The sequence below is a fragment of the Myotis yumanensis genome, unplaced genomic scaffold, assembly GCF_028538775.1.
Source record: "Myotis yumanensis isolate MYYU_CA2020_CCGP unplaced genomic scaffold, mMyoYum1.0.hap1 SCAF_8, whole genome shotgun sequence".
Classification (NCBI taxonomy): Eukaryota; Metazoa; Chordata; class Mammalia; order Chiroptera; family Vespertilionidae; genus Myotis; species Myotis yumanensis.
Window position 1 is genome coordinate 42872357 of NW_027223759.1, and position 20896 is coordinate 42893252.

Below are 20896 nucleotides of genomic sequence, written 5' to 3' on the forward strand. Positions count from 1 at the left end.
TTTAAGAGTCTACAAAAGTATCAGTAGGATTTGGTTGTCTAGATCTTGAGAACTAGTTAGGGGAGGAGAGGGTGTGTACATCAAAAAAGTCACTTAATCCTGATGACAACTCTGCACAATTGGGATTACTTTCCAAGATGTAGAGAAAAAAAAATAGTCGCAGTCTTTGAACAATTGCCCAAATCACATAGCCATTAAGTGACAAGGTCAGGACCCAGATTTAGATCTTCCTTGTTTCCAAAGTCCATGCTTTGGTTTTTAGTGATTATGGTAGGGATGACAAGGAAAAAGCTGATTTGGGGGGAATGAGTATTTTGTTATAGAATTTTTTAAAGTATATTTTTATCGTTGACAGTATTACAAATATCTCCCATTTTCCCCCACTTTAGCCCCTCCTCTCAGCCTCTATCGCCTCCTCCAAGTTCACTACCCTATTGCCTGTGTCCTGCATATAAGTATATAAGTTCTTTCGTTTACCTCTTCTCATCCTGTTACAGAATTTTAAATACAAAATTGAAGTACAATCTTACAGAGAGACTTGTGGGCTTGAAAAGAGGAAAGATGGTTTATAGTAAGGAGTAGATGTGCATAAAAGAAGTGCAGAGCAGCAGTTAGGACCCAGCTCCAGGTAGATAACATGAATTTATAATGAACCTACAATTTGTGGTCACTCTGATGAGTGGCTAATGTTGGGTAGAAATGAATGTCATTGAAGTTAAGTTTAAGGAAGAACTGTAGACAAATGAGAAGTAACATTTGAGAACCAAATAAACTATACTCATGCTTCTGCCCTAAGTATTAATTTCTATTAAGGAATTTTAACCAATATGGTTTGATTTGGGTGATAGGTGTTTGGGAGAGGAAAAGGTTGTATTGTTGTGCTACTATCCTCTGCAAAGCCTTTTTAAATAATGTGACTTCTACAGGTGAAATAATAAATGAGTTCAATTTTCTACATGCTGTGCATATGTTAATTTAGCACTTCCGTGGTATAACTTTACTGATAATATTATAGACTTAAGTCCCAAACACAGAGTCCATCAATAATTTGCTCAATTCTTTATTAGGGGCAATTATTTTTCAGATCTAATGCCATCCACCTCTGCCTTGACAAATATAGCAGTTGGATTGTCTCTGTCAGTAGCAACATTATACCTTAGCTTTGATATAGAGATAGTTAATCAGTGGTGGCCAAAACTTACAGGATTTATAAGAAAATATCTTTTTACTAGAGGCGCGGTCCACGAAAATTCATGCAATCGGGGGGTCCCTCAGCCCGGCCTGTGCCCTCTCGCAGTCCGGGAGCCTTCGGGAGATGTCCGGCTGATAGTTTAGGCCTGCTCCCACGGACATCCCTGTAGAAGCACACTGACCACCAGGGGGCAGCTCTGGCCCCACCTCCCAATCGCCCCTCTGCTGTAGGTCACCACTGTCCCCCACTCCCCATTGCTGTCCCCTCCCTCTGCCCGCTGGCACTCACCTTGGCTGGCCTGGCGCCGCCCACTCACAGGCCCCGCCCCCCACCAACTTGTTCCACCATTTGGTCAATTTGCATATTAGCCTTTTATTATATAGGATAGCTTTTTTTTTTTAAAGATCACATGAGTTTATTATACTTCTCTCTTCCTTCTACCCATTACTATCCTACCCTCTTCCTCACCCCCACTGTCCCCAACACATACAAGCTCACTTGTGCATGTGTTTATAGGCTTTCTGGTGATATGAATAGCATAATATACCAGAACATTGCTACTCAAAATGAGGTCCAAGGATCACCAGCAGCAGCATTGGCATCACCTGGGAGTTTGTCAGAACTATGGGTTCTAGAGCCTTACCCCAGAACTTCTGAATCAGAATATGAATTTTAACAAGAATCCCAGGTGATTTGTATATACATTAAACTTTGAGAAGCAGTGTCCAAGAATACTAGATACCATGATTCAGACGCCTTATCTTTCAAAACGCTGTCAATTCATTCACTGGAAAATCTTTCCCCCCTTCCCACAGGAATGTACTGCTAATCCCGTGATTCTTCAAGTGTGGTCTGAGGACTGCTGAGGTTTTCAGGAGGTCCTTCCTTTTCCACTTACATAGCTGTGTGAGACTAGATTCTTGTCATATTCTTCTACCAAAGCAACATATTGCAACAGGTCAAATGCTGAAGAATGCAAATATAGGCATACCTCTATTTTTTTTAAAAAATATATATTTATTGATTTAAGAGAGGAAGAGAGAAGGAGGAAGAGATAGAAATATCAATGATGAAAGAGAATCATTGATTGGCTGCATTCTGCATGGCCCCTACTGGGGACCAAGCCTGCAATCCGGGCATGTGCCCTTGGCCGGAATCGAATTCGGGACTTTCAGTCTGCAGGCCGATGCTCTATTCACTGAGCCAAACCAGCTAGGGCTAGGCATGCCTCTTTTTATTGAACTTCACTTTATTGTGCTTTACAGGTGTTGCATGTTTTACTAAGTGAAGGCAAGACCCTCCACCTGCAAAAAGAATACGACTAACTTTATTGCGATACTTGCTTTATTACAGTGTTTGGAACCAAACCCACAATATCTCCCAGGTATGCCTGTATCTTCTATTTCCCTAGGTCACATCCTTTCAGTTATCTCTTTATAATCCAAAAATTGGCCCAGGCTCCTGGTCAGAATCTGTACTTTCTCCTGACCGATGCTGATAATCTAACTCTTCTTAGAAATTTAGTACTGTAGAGCACCTTTCTCGAGGGAGTTTAAATATTAAAAAGAGGAATTGACCTGAGACTAACCAGGACTTGTAAATCCTAGAGCTTTTGATTGTTCCACATATTAGCGTGAGCTAACATTCTACAACTGACCTTGGCAGACTCCTAAGGGGACCCATGGTTGTTGGCTGCCTTTCAACAACAGCTTTTAGTCAGCACTTCCCAGCCATGGAGATTCCAGGATCTGCTCCTCTTATAGGAGAGTCCCAGGGTTTGCTTCCTCAAATAGCTACAGGTTAGCTGAGTCTTTCAGCCACTGGACAGCTCAGTATTTGAGAGTATTGAGAGGCTGCCCCTTAATATTCCCTTAATACTCATAGCCAAAGGGCAGCTCAAAGCATTTATCTACCTCTGTAGAAATATCTGTAGCTCTCAAGTCCTGTAAAGTCATATAAAAGAATTAAGCTTATAATACTGCATATTATTACACCCTTGCTATATTTTCTCCATAGCACTTACTACCAGTATTTAAATCTTATTTTCATACTAGAGGCCCAGTGCATGAAATTCATGCATGGGTAGGGTCCCTAGGCCTGGCTGGCGATCAGGGCCAATCAGGGCCTTCTGGCTGCTGGCTGGAGCCACTCTTCCCTGGCTACTGGCCTGGGCCTCCCTTTGTTCCGCACCGCCCCCTGGTGGTCAGTGCATGTCATAGCCAGCGATTTGTCTCCTGGTCAAACTCCCAAAGGGACAATTTGCATATTAGGCTTTTATATATACAGATGTATTGTCTCACTTTCCCTATGACAGCCTCCTTCAATGACTTTGTCTTGTTTATAGTTGTAGCCTCAGCACCAGGAATAGTGCCTGACATGTTTATGCTCAATACATCTTGGCTTTAGAGTAAAGAACTATATAGAAACAGAGGATCTGATAGACAGTTAACCCAAGAGGCTGCATCCAAGGTTAGAAGGTAACTAGAAAGAGCAAGTTATTAGTCTAAGGGCCCAGGCTAGTCTTGGTTCCTAGCATAGGAGTTCATGGCTTTAGTATTATGTGGGCCTCAGGTTGACAAATAGACTAGCCGTGAAGGGTAGATACTGAAATGCCAGGCAAAATTCTTTACCCTAGGAGTGGTTCTATCTATTTTTACTGATAACTTAGTGTGGGGGAAACAATATAATGTTGACAAGTCCTCTGTCTAGTGAGTGGGATATGAGAGATTGGAGCAGGCATTGATATGAAAGATGAAAATAGAGCCCTTAGATTCCATTCTCTGTCTCTGGGCTGTTCTCACTGAGGCCAGCATAAACTAATTGGTATGATTTAAAGATAAATACAGCCCTCTAAATTTTTTTCCCCACAAAGCCACACACAGTACTAAATAATACACTGAGTGGCCAGATTATTATGACTGGCCAGATTATTATGACTACCCCATCAGTACTTCATTGACACTTCCAAAAATACTGAATGTTGAAAACTTCCTAAGCAAATACTCTCAGGGTTTTATTATTATTATTTGCATAACTAATTCACTTCATTGTACTGATGGGGTGGTCATAATAATCTGGCCACTCAGTTTTATTTTGAGAAACCAAAGGTTGGGAGTGGGAGGTGGACAATGGTCCCCCTGCACTTGAAATTCTCTGCATAGAAATTTCCATAGTGAGAACAGGCACTGAGAGGTAACTATAACATAGGTCATTTTAGCAATGTGCAGAAAAACCCTGGGCTGTCAGATATAGGAAAAGATGACCTGCCATGGATAGAAGCTACTTAAAATAATCAATTGTAGGTATAAGGCCACACTGTTTTCATCTCATCTCTCTGCTATCAGATGGGTGGATACTCTTGCCTTGCCTTGTCCATCCTTTTCATCACACACACACACACACACACACACACACACACACCTGATCTCACTGGCAAAATTCCAACGAATGCACTGTACTGGGTTGCATCTTGAGGATACCTGTGAAAATGCAGAGGCTCTTTCCCTGAGTCCAAGGCAGATATAAGGGGTGCCCTGGAGTATGTTTAGCTAAAGACAAACTAACACCCTAGCCAGTTTGGGTCAGTGGCCTGCGGACTGAAGATTCCCAAGTTTGATTCCGATCAAGGGCACATGCCCAGGTTGCAGGCTGGACCTGTTAATGTCCAGTGCCATTACAATTTCATTTATGCCGGATACCATTATTGAATTGCAGGTTCATTAACTCTCAAATACTATTCCCCACAGTCTTCCAACAATTTCAGTTCCACTTTGATTTAGAGATAATGTTTGTGAGTAAATTTTATGTTATTCCATAAACTGTATTCATAATTTTGTTATGGACTAGAGATGAGCACTTAATAAATGAAAAAACAAGATACTGAAAAGACTTCCCATTTATCAATAATGCAAATTTTCACAGGGGCCTGATCATACTTCTCAATTTATGCCAATGTGTATTTATTGAACAATCAATATCTATACACTTAACATCTAAATATTTAAGTTGTATAGATAATAATAGAGCAACATTAAAAGAAATAATTTCAGCACTGTACTTATTTTGGTGTTTTTAGGAGTTTATGTGTGTCAGTGGCAAAGAAATAATACAGGGGTGGGCAAAAGAGGTAAATTACCAGCCATCATTACCTAAAAGATAAATCATAAGAAAGGATACAAAATAATAAAGAACACAACACAATAATTAATAAATAAAAATACAAAAATAAACCCTGTGTTTTGGTACTCACAACTGAAAACCTACTTTTGCCCACCCTTGTATGGTTTCTTTTGTCTCTCATGTTAATTTAACATATTAAGCAGTGGGATAATATTGTGGAAAGAGTGCCATTTCTAAGCCATATTCTAATTGTGTCCTTTGGTCCTCTCTAAAATAGTTGTTGTTTTAAGGGTTGAAACTATTTGTAATATTGATACGTATCTATAACTACTAAATAAAGGAAAATTGATAATATAGGATACACCAAAATATGGAAGACTTTCTCTTACAAACAAGTTCTTGCATTGTTTTAAATTACTGTTATAGAAGGCATTGTGTTTCCTTTTACTAGACGCTTAGGAGCCGGAAGAATCTAGTTATAGCTTAGTAAAATTCGAACAAACGCCACTGAGAGCGAAGGCTTTTCCTTTTCTTTCCAGAGCTGACTTATCTGACTTTCCCGCTTTAAGCATATCGGGGGTTTGGGGTTATTTCCGGCAAACTCCGCCTCTTCCAAATCTCAGTTCCCCGACGCTCCCCTTCGCAGGCTTCAGGGTGGCAGGAAGGTGGGCTCAGGCGCGCGGCTCCCACCGCTTTATACCTTCTTCCTACCCACGGCCGGGAAGTGACAAAAACGGAAATACGGTGCTCCCGGGGCTGGGCTGCGGGGACTCGTCCCCGCTCTCCCCCCGGCCACTCGCACCTTCCCTCCCCGCACACGGCCAACTCCTTCCCGCGACCTCCACGTCCACCTGCTTTAGTGCCCACACCCAGCCCGCCCCCAGCCGGCTGCCAATCACAGGCTTCCGCAGGTCCTGTGCTACCAACACACTCCGGTTTTGGCTCCCTGGTTGCGCCCCCTCCAGCTCTGCTTCCCGCCCTTCGTGCTCTTTGTCCAATCACCAGCTACCGAGTGTTCCTTGGTCCCCGCCCCCTCAGTCCCGCCTTCCCGAAGTCCCGCCCCTTCCTTAAACATGATGGAATCACCTGACACGGAGGCGCTCGGTCTGAAAGGCAAGGAGGGGCGTGTGCACGGAGGGGCGGGGCCCGAGGAGAAAAGCGGGGATGCCGGGAGAGGGCGGGGAGAAGGGTTGTCAATCCGATCTCGCGAGAGAGGACGGAAGCCTGTGGGAGTCCGTGGCCTTTAAAGTGCCGTTCAGCCCTTTCCTGCAAGGGTAGTTTGTAAACACGGCGGAGGTCGGGTCTTCCCGGCGGCAGAAAGAAGCATGAATTAGTGACTTAGACAGGTGAGTAGTGATGGGGAGAGGGCCGCAGGACTGGAGACGGTAGGGATATGGAGAAAGCAGGCGCTAACATGGCGACGCCGCTCACCCTGGTCCCCACCCCCCGCTTCCCATCACCTCGGGCGCTCCTGCCTCAGTGCCTGGTCCTCCGGGCGGTTCACGGTGCTGCCACCTCCGCGGCCGCACCGCGTCGGCTGCAGCGCCCGAGCGGCGCGGCCGGCCCGTTAGGTAACTGCTCTTGGTCGGCCCGGCCCCTCCCCGCTCGCGCGCTTTCCTAACGAGGAGGAAAAAGGGATAACGGCTCCTCTTAGACCCCTCCCCCCCGGTTTATCTTCTTCCGTCGGTTCAGAGGTTCCCGGGCACAGGTCGGAGATGCTCAGGTTTCAGGGAGACGGGCCTCCTCCAGACCTTGGATGCAGCAGGAAGAGGCTTGGCTCGGTCTCCCCGCCCCGGACTCGGAGGCTGGGGACGGTGGATGCGATGGTGGCGGGGATGGAGCTGAGGGAGGCGCGGCTGGAACAGGGTCAGGGGTTCGCGCTGCGGGGGACGCGCGTCTAGGACAAATGGTACGGAGGACCCTGGAGTTGGAAGTCGGCCTTTTCTGCCCGTTCTGCCCTCGCACACTCCCGCCCCCCCCACCTCCACCCCCACCCCCACCCCCACTTCTTCCCGGCGGGGCGGGGCTGAGGTGTGGGTGCGTATTGATGATTGTATTCCCCCCCAACCCCCACATTTCACCTCCCTGGATGGACTGCGGAGTCTTAATAACCAGTCTTAAAACTGGTGAAGCCAAGAGCAGGTTATTTCTGTTGGGAAATAACCTGTGTTTTGTATTGAAGCCCTAGGGACCAGAACCGAGTGTGTGTGTGTGTGTGTGTATGTGTGTATGTGTGAGTGTGTGTATGTGTGTGAGAGTGTGTGAGTGTGCGTGTGTGAGTGTGTGTGTATGTGAGTGTGTGTATGTGTGTGTGAGTGTATGTGTGTATGTGTGAGTGTGTGTATGTGTGTGAGAGTGTGTGAGTGTGTGAGTGTGCGTGTGTGAGTGTGTGTGTATGTGTGTATGTGAGTGTGTGTATGTGTGTGTGAGTGTATGTGTGTATGTGTGAGTGTGAGTGTGTGTGTATGTGTGCGTGTGTGAGAGTGTGTGTGTGAGTGAGTGAGTGTGTGTGTGAGAGTGTGTGTATGTGTGCGTGTGTGAGTGTGTGTGTGTGAGAGAGTGTGTGTATGTGTGCGTGTGTGAGTGTGTGTGTGTATGTGAGTGTGTGTTCTGTGTTCACTCATTGAACCGACCCTGGAAGGAGGAGAGGGTGTAGGAGCTGGGGACTATTTGTGTGCCCTCATGTGGTGTGAAATTGTCCGCGTTAATGGGGAGTCTTAAAACTGGTGAAGCCAAGAGCAACACTGAAGTGCATATGATGGAGTAAAAGGATTGCTCCTGATGGATGTTAGGCCTATGGGCTCATCCTTAAATTATAATGTGAAAGCTACAATTTCTTAGGAATTTTAAATCATGGAAATCGTAACAGCGCACGAGTTTAATGTATATATTTGAAATGAGAACAAAAACTCTTCCTCTGAGCACATGTCCTGTTGGAAGAAATTCATAATCACTGGCATTGTCAGCAATAGCCTTTCTAGGCATAATCTTTAACCATGTATCCTTGGCCTTTTGTACCAAAGCTGTGAAGGTGAGAAGCTTGTTAAAAAGTCAATCCTATGGGGTTAAGTGCCCTGAAAGACACCTACAGTAGCAATTATATCTCCTAATTAAATGTGTTACACTGACTGATGAATCCATTGCAAACATTTTTATCAAAATTGCAGGAACACTGATGTAAAGTATGTTAAAAAATAGAGGATCAAGAAACAGAGTCAAGAAAGTTCATGCATCTCCAAGGCCACCAATTGAATTACAATTAAGAGTCCCAGTCTTGCCGTAACCGGTTTGGCTCAGTGGATAGAGCGTCGGCCTGCGGACTGAAAGGTCCTGGGTTCGATTCCGGTCAAGGGCATGTACCTTGGTTGTGGGCACATCCCCAGGAGGAGGTGTGCAGGAGGCAGCTGATCGATGCTTCTCTCTCATTGATGTTTCTAACTCTCTATCCCTCTCCCTTCCTCTCTGTAAAAAATCAATAAATATATTTAAAAAAAAAAAGAGTCCCAGTCTTTATAAAGTAATTATGAGAATCTTCCAAATTTATGGTGTGTATGTCGCTTTCCTAAAACATGTTTAAGGTTGCTTTGATAAGCTGCTACTGCCATTAAGTTTTTAATTATTTAAAATACAATATTGTGATAATTTCGAATTTAGGTGTTAGTATTTACTGACAAGTAAGGAAGGAGTTTTCAGAAAGAGTCGTTTGCATGTGTGTGTTTTAAGGTACATAAACATGCATTCCAGAAATTCCTGCGTTTACTTTTTTACTTGGGAGTATTGGTTTCAAGTGTTGTCGTTTTTTTAATATATTTTTATTGATTTTAGAGAGGAAGGGAGAGGAAGAGGGAGATAGAAACATCAATGATGGGAGAGAACCATTGATGGGCTTCTCCTGCATGCCCCCCACTGGGGATCAAGCCTGCACCCCTGGCATGTGCACAGACTGGGAATCTAACGGTGACCTGGTTCATAGGTCAGTGCTCAACCACTGAACCACACCGACTGGGCTGTTTCATGTTTCCAGTGGTTCTCAACCTTCCTGATGCCGCGACCCTTTAATACAGTTCCTCATATGATGACCCCCAAGCATAAAATTATTTTCGTTGCTACTTGATAACTGTAATTTTGCTACTGTTATGAATCGTAATGTAGATATCTGATATGCAGGATGTATTTTCATTGTTCGCAACACACAGGTTGAGAACCTGTAGAAGTGGTTATTATGTCAGCTCTTTAATATTTTGCAGGCATACTTTTTATTAGTATTTTACTTCAGAGTTTAGAAGCTATATGAATACTAAAAAGTTATATGCTATGCATCAAATGCCTACTACTTAAAACTAGCATTGTCCTAGCTCCGTGGTCGGCAAACTGTGGCTCTTTGGCCCCTTGAGTGTGGCTCTTCCTAAGCCTTAGGAGTACCCTAATTAAGTTAATAACAATGTACCTACCTATATAGTTTAAGTTTAAAAAATTTGGCTCTCAAAAGAAATTTCAATCGTTGTACTGTTGATATTTGGGTCTGTTGACTAATGCGTTTGCCGACCACTGCCCTAGCTGGTTTGGCTCAGTGGATAGAGCATCAACCTGCGGACTGAAGGGTCCCAGGTTGATTCCAGTCAAGGGCACATGCCTGGGTTGTGGGCTTGACCCCCAGTAGGCGGCGTGCAGGAGGCAGCCAATCAATGATCCTCTCTCATCATTGATGTTTCTCTCTTCCATCTCCCTTCCTCTCTGAAATCAACAAAAATATATTTTAAAAATAATAAAATAAATAAAAAAAACTAGTGTTAACTCTTAAGAAATCATCTACATTTTTTTCTACCTAAATTTTTGTATTTTGGAATAGAAATTTAAGGGAGTTTGTGGATCTTTAAAGTCAGCAATAATTGGAATTGTTTTGCATATATTATAAATATATATCATTATATATACATATATACTATTTTCATTTATTCTTTTTAACAACCTTAAAACTGTTATCTTTATTTACATTTTTAAGTACATTTAGTATGCTGTTTTTTTCTTGGCATTTTGCAGTGGTAGTAAAGTGATTAAAAACTTTTTGTAACAAAAAAATGTAAATAAGTAGAATGTTTTGGGGGCAAGGCCTAGTCACCCATGTCTGTATTCTGTATCTTAAAAATAGTGGTTCTCAAACCATTTTTTCTTTCTTGGTATCTAAGACAGATATCTGTATTTAGTTTTCTAAGGAATAGAAAACACTCTCAATACTAGTAGTAGGTTATTACCACAGAGATTCTCAATAAGATTAATGGGGAAAGATAGGGTAGGAATGATAATAATTAGCAAAAGCCATTTGGCAAAATACCAAGTGCATTTTGGCTATTTTGGTAGTATATGATTACCTTCATGTATAATTAACTAATAAATATGTTCCCTAAATGTTCTTTAGTGCCTCTAACTCAGCGGTTCTCAACCTATGGGTCGCGACCCCTTTGAGGGTCAAACGACCCTTTCACAGGGGTCGCCTAAGACCATTGGAAAACACATATATAATTACATATTTTTGTGATTAATCACAATGCTTTAATTATGTTCAATTTGTAACTATGAAATTGGGGTCACCACAACATGAGGAAGGTTGAGAACCACTGATGTAACTGCACCTAAACCTTTGCTATTTCAGTTTTATAGCTTTGTGGGGTTTTTTAATTCTACTGTTTGGACTTCTGTGTTTCCTTTTATTTATTGAACATTTGTTAGAATGTTACTAGAAATCAACTCCAATTTTGCCCTATTAACAAATAATCATTTTCATTTTATTTTTTTGTTAATCTTCAGCCGAGGATATTTTTCCCATGGAGTTTTTGGTTGTTTTTTTTAGAGAGAGAGTGGTAGAGAGAGGGCGAGGGAGGGGAGGGAAGGAGGAGGGAGAGAAAGGGAAAGACAAAAACATAGATGTGAGAGAGACACATGGATTGGTTGTCTCCCTCACTGGACCAGAGTTGGGGATTGAACATGCAACCAAAGTGTGTGCCCTTGACCCTTCAGTGGTTCTCCTGCCAGTGCTCTAACAATTGAGCCACACCAGCCAGGCCTTTTTTTATTATTTTTGTTGCCTTCTAATTTGTGCATGTATGTTATAGTTTTTACAGAATTATAATACAGAATTTAGTTTTCTTTTACTTTTATATCATTAACATTTCCCCATATTATCTACATTTTATAATATTTAATGATTACATGACATTTACCAAATAACAGTTAAAAAGTCCTCAATTTTAAATGCCCAATAGGAAAATAATTATCTTCACTTTTTGCCTACTTTAACAGTGAATTGAGCATCTCTGTGCATGTACTTATTTTGAATTGTTTCCATTGGATACTATTTTCAAATGAGATGACTAGGTCAGAGGATATAAATGTTTCCCCAGTTGCTAATTTTTTGCTTCCCCAAACATTTGAACAAATTTACACCATCAGAATATGAATGCATCAGTTTTATTGTAATTTCACCAACTTTACAGTTGTGCTTATTAACAAACAATTACTTAATTAGGAATTATTAATGGGAATAAGTTGCATTACTTAGCAGTTTGATTTAGTTGACCATATCAATCTCTAGTTATTTGTCTACCAGTGATCTATGTGCTGGAACAGATATATTTCATATTTTATGTCATTTCACTGACTTTTTCTTAAAGATTACTAAAATTTTTGACAGTCTAATAATAATTCTTAAATTTTATGCAGTTTTACATAGATTATATGTGGCATGTCTTATATAATGTCTAGTTTGTTTTAATATAATACTTTATGAACTATACGTAGATTTATGAGCTATTAAAATTCATAATGACATTTCCACATAGGTAACCTTTGAAATAAAGAATATGCATATTATATAGCCAAATTGAGTTATTGCTTCCTCCGTATCATTTTCTGGTACATAGTAAGTATGTAATCAGTGTCTTAGGGAAGTTATCAGGAGCCAGGTTGTCATGGTTCTACCACTTATTGTTTGTGTCACCTCGAGCAAATAATTTCTCTGTGCCTGATTCCTTATCCTTAAGAATAACAATATATAACTTCTAGCTTGTTGTGATAATTGAAATAATTAACGTATATACAATGTTTGAAACACTGTCAGAAACTTAATGAGTACTCAGTATGTGCTGTGGTAATTATTATTGTTAAAGTTCATGCAGACATAATAATAATGTATCACAGCCCCTCCTGGCACATGTGTGGTGTGACTTGAAGGCAGACATCAACCATCTGTTTGGTAGCTTTGGCAATATGGTTGGTTTCCCTAGGAATTTATAATTTGTGGTAGAATTTACCACCTTAGCATTTTTGTAAATCCATGTGAGAAGCTATCATCATTTTTGTTTCATATACACCCATTCACCCCAAATCAGCCTTTTATATATAAAACACATGCAGTATAGCATATCTATTTTGTGATAAAGAATTATTTAAGATTTCCATAAAATCCAATTCTTTTTTTTATATTTTATTGATTTTTTAACAGAGAGGAAGGGAGAGGGATAGAGAGTTAGAAACATCGATGAGAGAGAAACATCGATCAGCTGCCTCCTAAACACCCTCCACTGGGGATGTGCCTGCAACCGAGGTACGTGACCTTGACCGGAATCAAACCTGGGACCCTTCAGTCCGCAGGCCGATGCTCTATCCACTAAGCCAAACCGGTTAGGGCCATAAAATCCAATTCTTATATTTTCTGTTCTACCAACCCCACTTACAAACATTTCAGAGAGACCTTCCATTTCTTTCCCACTATAGTGGAAGAGATGATTAAATTAAAGTACCACATTTCTAATGTTCTTTTGAATTCTTTACTAACTATTCAACTAATATAACTACATCATTAGTTCTTAACCAGTGTCGAAAGTCACTGGTGTCTTTTATCATTGTTAAGGAAGGTTTTTAATGATTGTTGAAATATAGGTGTTTAATTGATGGTTATTTCTGTAGTAATATCTTTTTCACTTCCTTGAATTTTGACATACTTTGAGAGGAATCGAGAGAGGTGACCTTACCATTGTAATGGGCATTGTGCATAATTCATACCCTATCTTATTTGTGTCTTCTTCATACTAAGAAATTATATACGTACTTTTAATAGCAGTGACAACTATGAATTGTTGTAATACTTAGGGAACTATAAATTTGTTTTCTTTTTACTTTTACAAAAGAGGTTTTTAGTAAGAAAACAAAAACAATGATAGATAAGTACATTTTATACATCTACCTTCAACAAAAATAATTTATTGGACATTATTTTATATTATTTTATACTAGTGCCCCAGTGCACGGATTCGTGCACATTGAAATGAAGGTGGCCAGCGGGGCGGGACTGAGTGAGATGGGCTGGACATGTCCTGGAGCCAACTTCCTGAGGTCCCTGCATGGCATCTGCGGAGTGAGCATGGTCCCTCCGTCAGGTGGGGTCCCTTGACCTGGCCTGCAGGCATTGGGCCGAAACCAGCTCTCCGACATCCCCCAACAGGTCCTGAATTGCAAGAGGATGGTTCTCGGGTGACACACCCCGGAACCAGGCTTCCTCCTCTCTGGTTCTGGGCTGTGTCACCCGAGAACCACCGCTACTAAGTCACTGCAGCTTAGCAGCTCCTGTGTTGAACATCTGCCCCCTAGTAGTCAGTGCGCATCATACCTACCGGCCAATCAGACGGTCAGATGATCGCTTAGCCTTTTATATAGAGAGATAATAGATACAATTACCAAATCTAAAATGTTACTAGTAAAAACTTGGATTAGCACTGTTCATATTCATAACCATTAGTCTGTAAGTTCTTTGTATTTATATATTTCCAATGATCTGTTGTAATTTTAAACTATAAAAATTTTAGACTCATTTGCCCTACCTTACCTAGTGATTAGAGGTCTGTGAATAATCAAAACTCACTTTAAAAATGAAATTTAAATTGGACTTATGATTTTTATTAAAGAATATTTTGAGATATGGGGCTGACATCACTATTCAGATATTAATAATGTACTTTCATGAATACAATATTGAGAAAAGTCTGTGATACTCTTTATGTGTCCCATTAACTTTGAGGAATTTCATCAGAACTGTAGTATACTTATGGGAGTTGTGATATGTGTGAAGGACATCTGTCATGTCTGCTGTGATTGGGGAAAAATTAAAAACTGCTGCTTTCCCTGTTAAAGCTGGGCTTATATTTTTCTTATATCTCAGGAGTTTGATTTAATTACATTGATGAACTAAACGTTATGTACCAAATAACGTTTGGGTTAGAGGTTAATGTAAAGATCTTCTAAAAGTTAAACTACACATGTAGGTCTCAGTTTCTAGCTTTAAAAATAAAGAAGGCAGTAAGCGTAGGATTAATTAAGCATTAGGAAAATGTACACTTAAAGTCAAAATAAAATGCAGTGAAACTTCTAATAAACTTACTGGATAATGTATGAGTACCATGCACTGTACTATTTTACATATATTTCACTTATTCTTTTTGGCAACCCTGAAACTGGTATATTGTTTTTTAATAGAGAGGATTGCAGTGAAATCATACTATTTAAAATATTCCTAATAATAGAAATATTGAAAAGGGAATGAATTCCTTCCAGCTCATAGCTGCAGGTTTTCAAACTCTTAGTTTAAAGTTTGTTTGTTTGTTTTTTTATTCTTTTAAAAAAATATTATAATAAGTATTACAAAGGATATTACATATGTGTCCTTCCCCCACCCCCCTAAAGTTTGTTATTTTGTTGTTTCCAAAGTGAACTCTAGGATTAATTCATGCATTTTTGTGGTGCTTGACCAAGATATCCTATATGATAAAAGCCTAATATGCTAAGTGTCCAGTCATCCAGTCGTCCGTTCAATCAATCAAAGCATAATATGCTAATGATATGCTAAGGATGCTCAACTACTCGCTATGACATGCACTGACCACCAGGGAGCAGATGCTGCAACTGGTAGGTTAGCTTGCTGCTGGAGTCCAGCCGATCGGGACTGAGTGAGATGGGCTGGACACGCTCTGGAGCCCTCCCACAGTCCCTCCTTGGCCAGCCAACCTCCCGCATCCCTTCCCCTCCTCGATCATGTACTGGTGGGGTCCCTTGGCCTGGCCTGCGCCCTCTCGCAATCTGGGACTCCTCGGGGGAATATCAGAGAGCCGATTTCGGTCCCATCCCACAGGCCAGGCTGAGGGACCCCAGTGGTGCACGAATTCGTGCACTGGGCCTCTAGTAAGGAAATAATAGCACAGAGAAAACTCTGTCTGTAAGATGGTGATGCCCTTGAAGCCTTGGGACACAAGCTTATCCTCCTGGGCACCTTAGCTTAGGGTCTTACAAAGCCAAAATCAATGTGTTGTCAGAGCTGCATTTCTTTTTTGCAGTCTCTGGGGAAGAATTCACTTCCAGGTTCATTCAGATTGTTGGCTGAATGCAGTTGTAGGACTGAGGTCTCTCCTTTCTTGCTGACTGCCAGCCAGGGCTGGTCTTTGCTGCCCCCCTTCAGTAATGGCAGATCAGGTCCCTCACACACTTGTACTCTATGACTGCGGCTGCTGAATCAGATTCCAGAGGGAGAAAGTTCTCTGCTCACGTAATTAGATTGGGCCCCCTGGATAGATAACTCAGGTAATGTTATTTTAGGATCTGTAATCTTTTTACATCTGCAAAGTCCATTTTGCCATGTAACATAACCTATTCACAGTTTCCAGGAATTTAGGTGCGGGCATCTTTGGGGGACCATTCTACCTACTACACTCATATGCACCTTAAAAGAAATTTGATTTTAAAAGTTGAGAAAAGTATAATTTCTGGCTTTTCTAGATATTGATACCACTATTTTGTAAGTACCCAGTTTCCAGGGTGATTTGATACTATTATTGATTTTAAAAAACAAACTTCACTTTCCATGCCAATAGCACTCTTGCAAACATTGTGAAGTTCCTAACACCCCATCGGTACTTTCTGTAAGTGTGGCAAGCAACCCTACAAAGTCATACAGTACAAGAAGGGCAAGGATTCTCTGTATGTGCAGGCAAAGTGGCATTATGACAGGAAGCAGAGTGGCTGAGGTGGGCAGACTAAGCCAGTTTTCTGCAAAAAGGCTGAAACTACAAAGAAGATTGTGTTGAGGCTTGAATGAGTTGAGCCTAACTGCAGATCTAAGAGAATGCTGCCTATTAAGACATGTATATATTTTGAACTGGAAAAGTAAGAGCCAAGTGATCTAAGTTGCATGTTTTGTTTTATCATGTGACAATAAAGTCTTGATATGTTCACTTAAAAAAACTTGAATTCATCTTTTTAAAAATATTTTTATTGATTTCAGAGAGGAAGGGAAAGGGAGAGAGAGAGAGAGAGAGAGAGAGAGAGAGAGAGAGAAAAACAATGATGAGAAAGAATCATTGACTGGCTGCCTCCTACTGGGTATCAAGCCTGCAAACTGGGCATGTGCCCTGACTAGGAATCAAACCGTGACCTCCAGGTTCATAGGTCGACTCTCATCCACTGAACCTTGACTGCCTGGCAAAACAGTTGGAAACTTTTGTTGTTCCTTTTTCTTATTGAAGTTTTATTTAATTTACACTTCTAACAATTTTACTTGAATCTAGTGTATTTTAATATTTTAAAGTAATTATTGATCATCTTATTGTCTCTGCAACAAATGTAAATTAAACTTTTCAAAGTTTCTTACCGATTTCCCCTTTGTTTTGTTCTCTTGGAGCTCTCTGTCAGGACAATTCATTTTTGGAGAATATTGTGAGAATGGAAATCATTAAATGAGAGTGTTTTTTATTGTTACAGTCATTACACTATGCAATATATCTGAATTCAGAACATTCCTAAATATAGGGCAAAACAGTATTCTTAGAGCCATGCTTTGTTTTAACAAAAATATTTGTAAAACAGGAAAAGACAAGTCTGAGGTTTAATGGTACCTTGATTAATGGAGGCTTTAAGACATCTTAAATTATCTTTTGTTCCCTGGAGGATTTTACAACCTGGAGCAATGTATTTTAATAAGCTTTGATCTGAGAGAGAAAGAGAGAGGTTTCTTTTGCAGTGTGGAAGACTGAAGACTTAAGGAAAGTAGGCAGATCATTTTTAGGAAAGCAAACATAGGGAAGTTGAAGATACTGGAATTGATTTTCTTAAAATGTGTTCAGATGTCTTTTGGAAAGTCTTATATACACCTGTTTGAACACTGCTGCCTGGAGAGAGTGTCCCCCTTTTGCCTAGCTCCCATCCTCTCACAAGGCCAGAAGCCAACTTCTGTCTTCCAACCAAGATTGCCTTTGAGTATGTTAGACTCCTCTGAGTCCATGTCCAAGAAAATTCCTTTCTCAAACTACCTTTTGTGCCCTATTTCTTGGCACAGTATCTACCTTTTTCCAGAATACTTGCCTTGCTATTAGCAGTGTTTGCCCCCTTCAGCAGAGATCCTACCCCTTATCCACAGTTTAGTTATATCCAAATATAAGAAACACATACACGGTAGTCAGGATAGAGTAGAAACTAGAGTCTTCCTTGTTTCTGGTATTTGCATCAGGTTTAAACATACTAAGGCTATTTCAGCCAACTTTATTCAAGGTAAAGTGCAACCCTCTTTCCAGCAGTGTACAATAGGGAAATCTCTGAAGTTCATACATGACCTAATAAAGAGAGAGGAAAGTCTACTTTCCCTTTTAACATCTTGCTTCTGAGTTCACTGCCTTTCCCTAATGCATTTTGTAACTGAGCTTTCTGCCAAGTTCTTACCCAATCTCACCTTGGGCACTCCCATGCTTGCATAATGGTCCTGAATAATTCTGTGCTTTGTGGACTGCTTGAGTGAGTTTACCCTCCTAAAGTAAAACTCTATAGATTGTTTCTTAATTCTCTAGCATTGTTATTGTGGTCTTCAGATTTTCCCCTCTGTCACTGACAGATTGGCCTTGCATATTTAGAGTAGTCCTTGTGGACATTGGTCTTGTTCCTTGATCACTGGGCAGGACTTTCTGCTTTTGAAAGTTCCCTTCAGTAGACTGCTAAGGCAGCTCTACAGGTATCCAGCCATCTCACATTTTAGAATGAAACACTAATTGTCCACTAATACTCATATATTTTTCCTTATTAGCTGAGCATATAGTGAAATAAAAAAAATATATTTCCCAGATTTCCTGCTAGCTGTGGCCATGTGATTAAGTTCTAGCCTATGGAAGGTAAATAGAAGTTTCCTGTGAGATTTCTGAAAAATTTCCCTAAAGGGAGGCTATTGCTTATCTCCTTATTCTCCTTCTTGTTGACTATACCTTGAGCAGTTACATGTTAAGGGTGGCAAAAGAACAAAATAGAAAGAGCCTAGACTACTAATGATCACAGTTCTGGACTGCCTGTGTTTATATGATAGAAATAAATTTCAGAATCATTTAAGCCATTGTTATTTTGAGTTTTCTGTCACTCACAGCTGAACCTAATTTTGATTCAGGTATACAAAAGTCAAGCTGTTTCCAAATAAGAATCACATAAACTAGGTCCCATGGATGTTGTTTCTTCTGTCAGTGTTGGTAGCAATGACAGAAGAAACACTATAACCTGAACTAATCAGATTTAGTAATCCCATTTCACCTGTCATCTATGACTACCTCTTCCTTCTATTATGGTAAAACTAGAGGCCCAGTGCACAAATTCGTACACAGGTGGGGTCCGGCCAGCCTGCACCTATCAGGGTCATTGGCCGGGCTGCCGAGGGGGAGAGGACGCAGGAAGTTGGCATATTAGCCTTTTATTATATAGGATAGGATGCTTCATTTTTCTCCTGTCACCAAGATTCCATTGCCATACTTCCATCCTTAAAATTTAATCCTATCAAACAAAGAGGGAATATGCAAATTGACCATCACTCTGTAACAAGATGGCTGTGCCCACAGCAGAGGTGGAGGATCCCATAACACAAGATGGCTACACCCACAGTAGAGGCTGAGTTCCTGTAATGAGCCTTAATGAGCAATCAGCAGGGACCTGAGGCTGTGTGGTGCTGGGCCGGGGCAGGGGACCTGAGGCTGCGCTCCCCGCCCCAGTGTCAGGCTGGGGGACCTCAGGCCGCGCCCCCACCTGGCAGGGCTTGATGGGGGACCTCAAGGCACGCCTCCGGGCCTGGGCTGGGGGACCTCAGGCCACACACCCTGCCCCAGCACCGGGCCAGGCGACCTGAGGCCACACACCCCCACCCAGTGGGACTTGACGGGGTGAGGCCGGCCTGGTCTGGATCTAGCCCAGTGGGGGTGGGGCCAGCTGGGTCTGGGTCTCACACGATTTCGAGACACACATGGGTGGGCGGGGACTTGACTCTGGTTCCCGTGGCGCACCCCAGACTCTGACAGGAGGAGGATTTTCTTATACATTTTACTAAATTTCTTTTATCTCTGACACTTCTATTATAGAGAAAGGGCAAATAGCAATATTAAAATTTCCTCTAGTTAATTCCCTTTTAATGTGCATGAATTTCATGCATCGGGTCACTAGTACTCTCATAAGTGGCAGTGTACCTGGCATTATGGAGGCCACAAGATAAATATCTTCCTGGAGCATTGAAGACTTTGGAGGGAACCCTAATTTTTATATAAAAATGATAGCATGGAAGGCAAAATTCACATGCATTTTAAAATGTACAATAAAATACACATTTTAAAAATACAGTGAATGGAGTCGAACCTTATGAGGCATTTTCTTTAGATCTCACAGAGTAATGAGTTCACTCTTTTCTGTCTCTTAGAAGGAAACCTGAGAAGCACTGCTTACCTGCCTAGAACTGGGAGATTCCTGGCAGCAGAGTGACCAAAGCTCATGGCCCACCAACTAGAAAGGTAAGAGATTTTAAAGTTTTAGTGCAAAAGTGTCTTTTTATTTTGTGATTGTCTCTCAAATATTACTGAATTCAACAGATGTTTCCAGATGGTAGTCCTCAGAATGCTGGTGTTCTACCATATTGATAAAAAAATTCTAGTAATAAAAAAATTCTGAGGTGCAGCAAATTTGAATTGTCCTTTTAGAGTTACTATGCATAGCAGCACACTGAATACTTACATTGAAGTGTTTAATTTTGTTTAACCCAGAGGCTCTTAAACCTTTCTGATTAGGGAGCCTTCTATATAGTACAGGGTCCTAATATGAAAGTCCCAATTCTCCTAACATTTCATAAGGATAGTAACAGGAATTAATCCGTGACACATTTTCTACATTCCAAAAATATTTCACCCACTCTAAGGCTGTACAGCTAACTAAAATGTCAAAGTTATTTGCTTTTGGCTTAAATTATATCAGCTAAGTTTAGTACCATGATCAGAAACATTTAATAGCACGTTATATATTCAAACATTTACCTTTATTAAACATCTCTGTCATAGCCATGTTGTGCTGATGTTAAAAGATAAAAAGTACAATGAGTTCTGGTCTCAAGCCATTTATAATTTGGTGATGTAGCTTCTAAAAATGGAAAGAAAATACTGATTTAATACATGTGGTCCAGCATACAGAATCTTTCAGTTTGGCCTGGTGATAGACTTTGTAAGACATATCAAGATACACAAGCAAACTGGCATATGCTGTTGT

The 20896-nt window shown here is 41.0% G+C and overlaps 1 protein-coding gene across 3 annotated transcripts in view; it reads left to right on the forward strand.

Moving 5' to 3' along the window:
• The first annotated feature begins 6512 nt into the window (after window positions 1-6512).
• Window positions 6513-20896, forward strand: part of ATF2 (activating transcription factor 2) — a 108748-nt gene continuing 94364 nt past the window's right edge. For all 3 annotated transcript variants that reach the window (XM_070422716.1, XM_070422715.1, XM_070422714.1), the window contains exons 1-2: window positions 6513-6657; window positions 20061-20151. The gene's annotated coding sequence lies outside the window, so the exon portion shown is untranslated. The remainder of the gene's footprint in view (window positions 6658-20060; window positions 20152-20896) is intronic.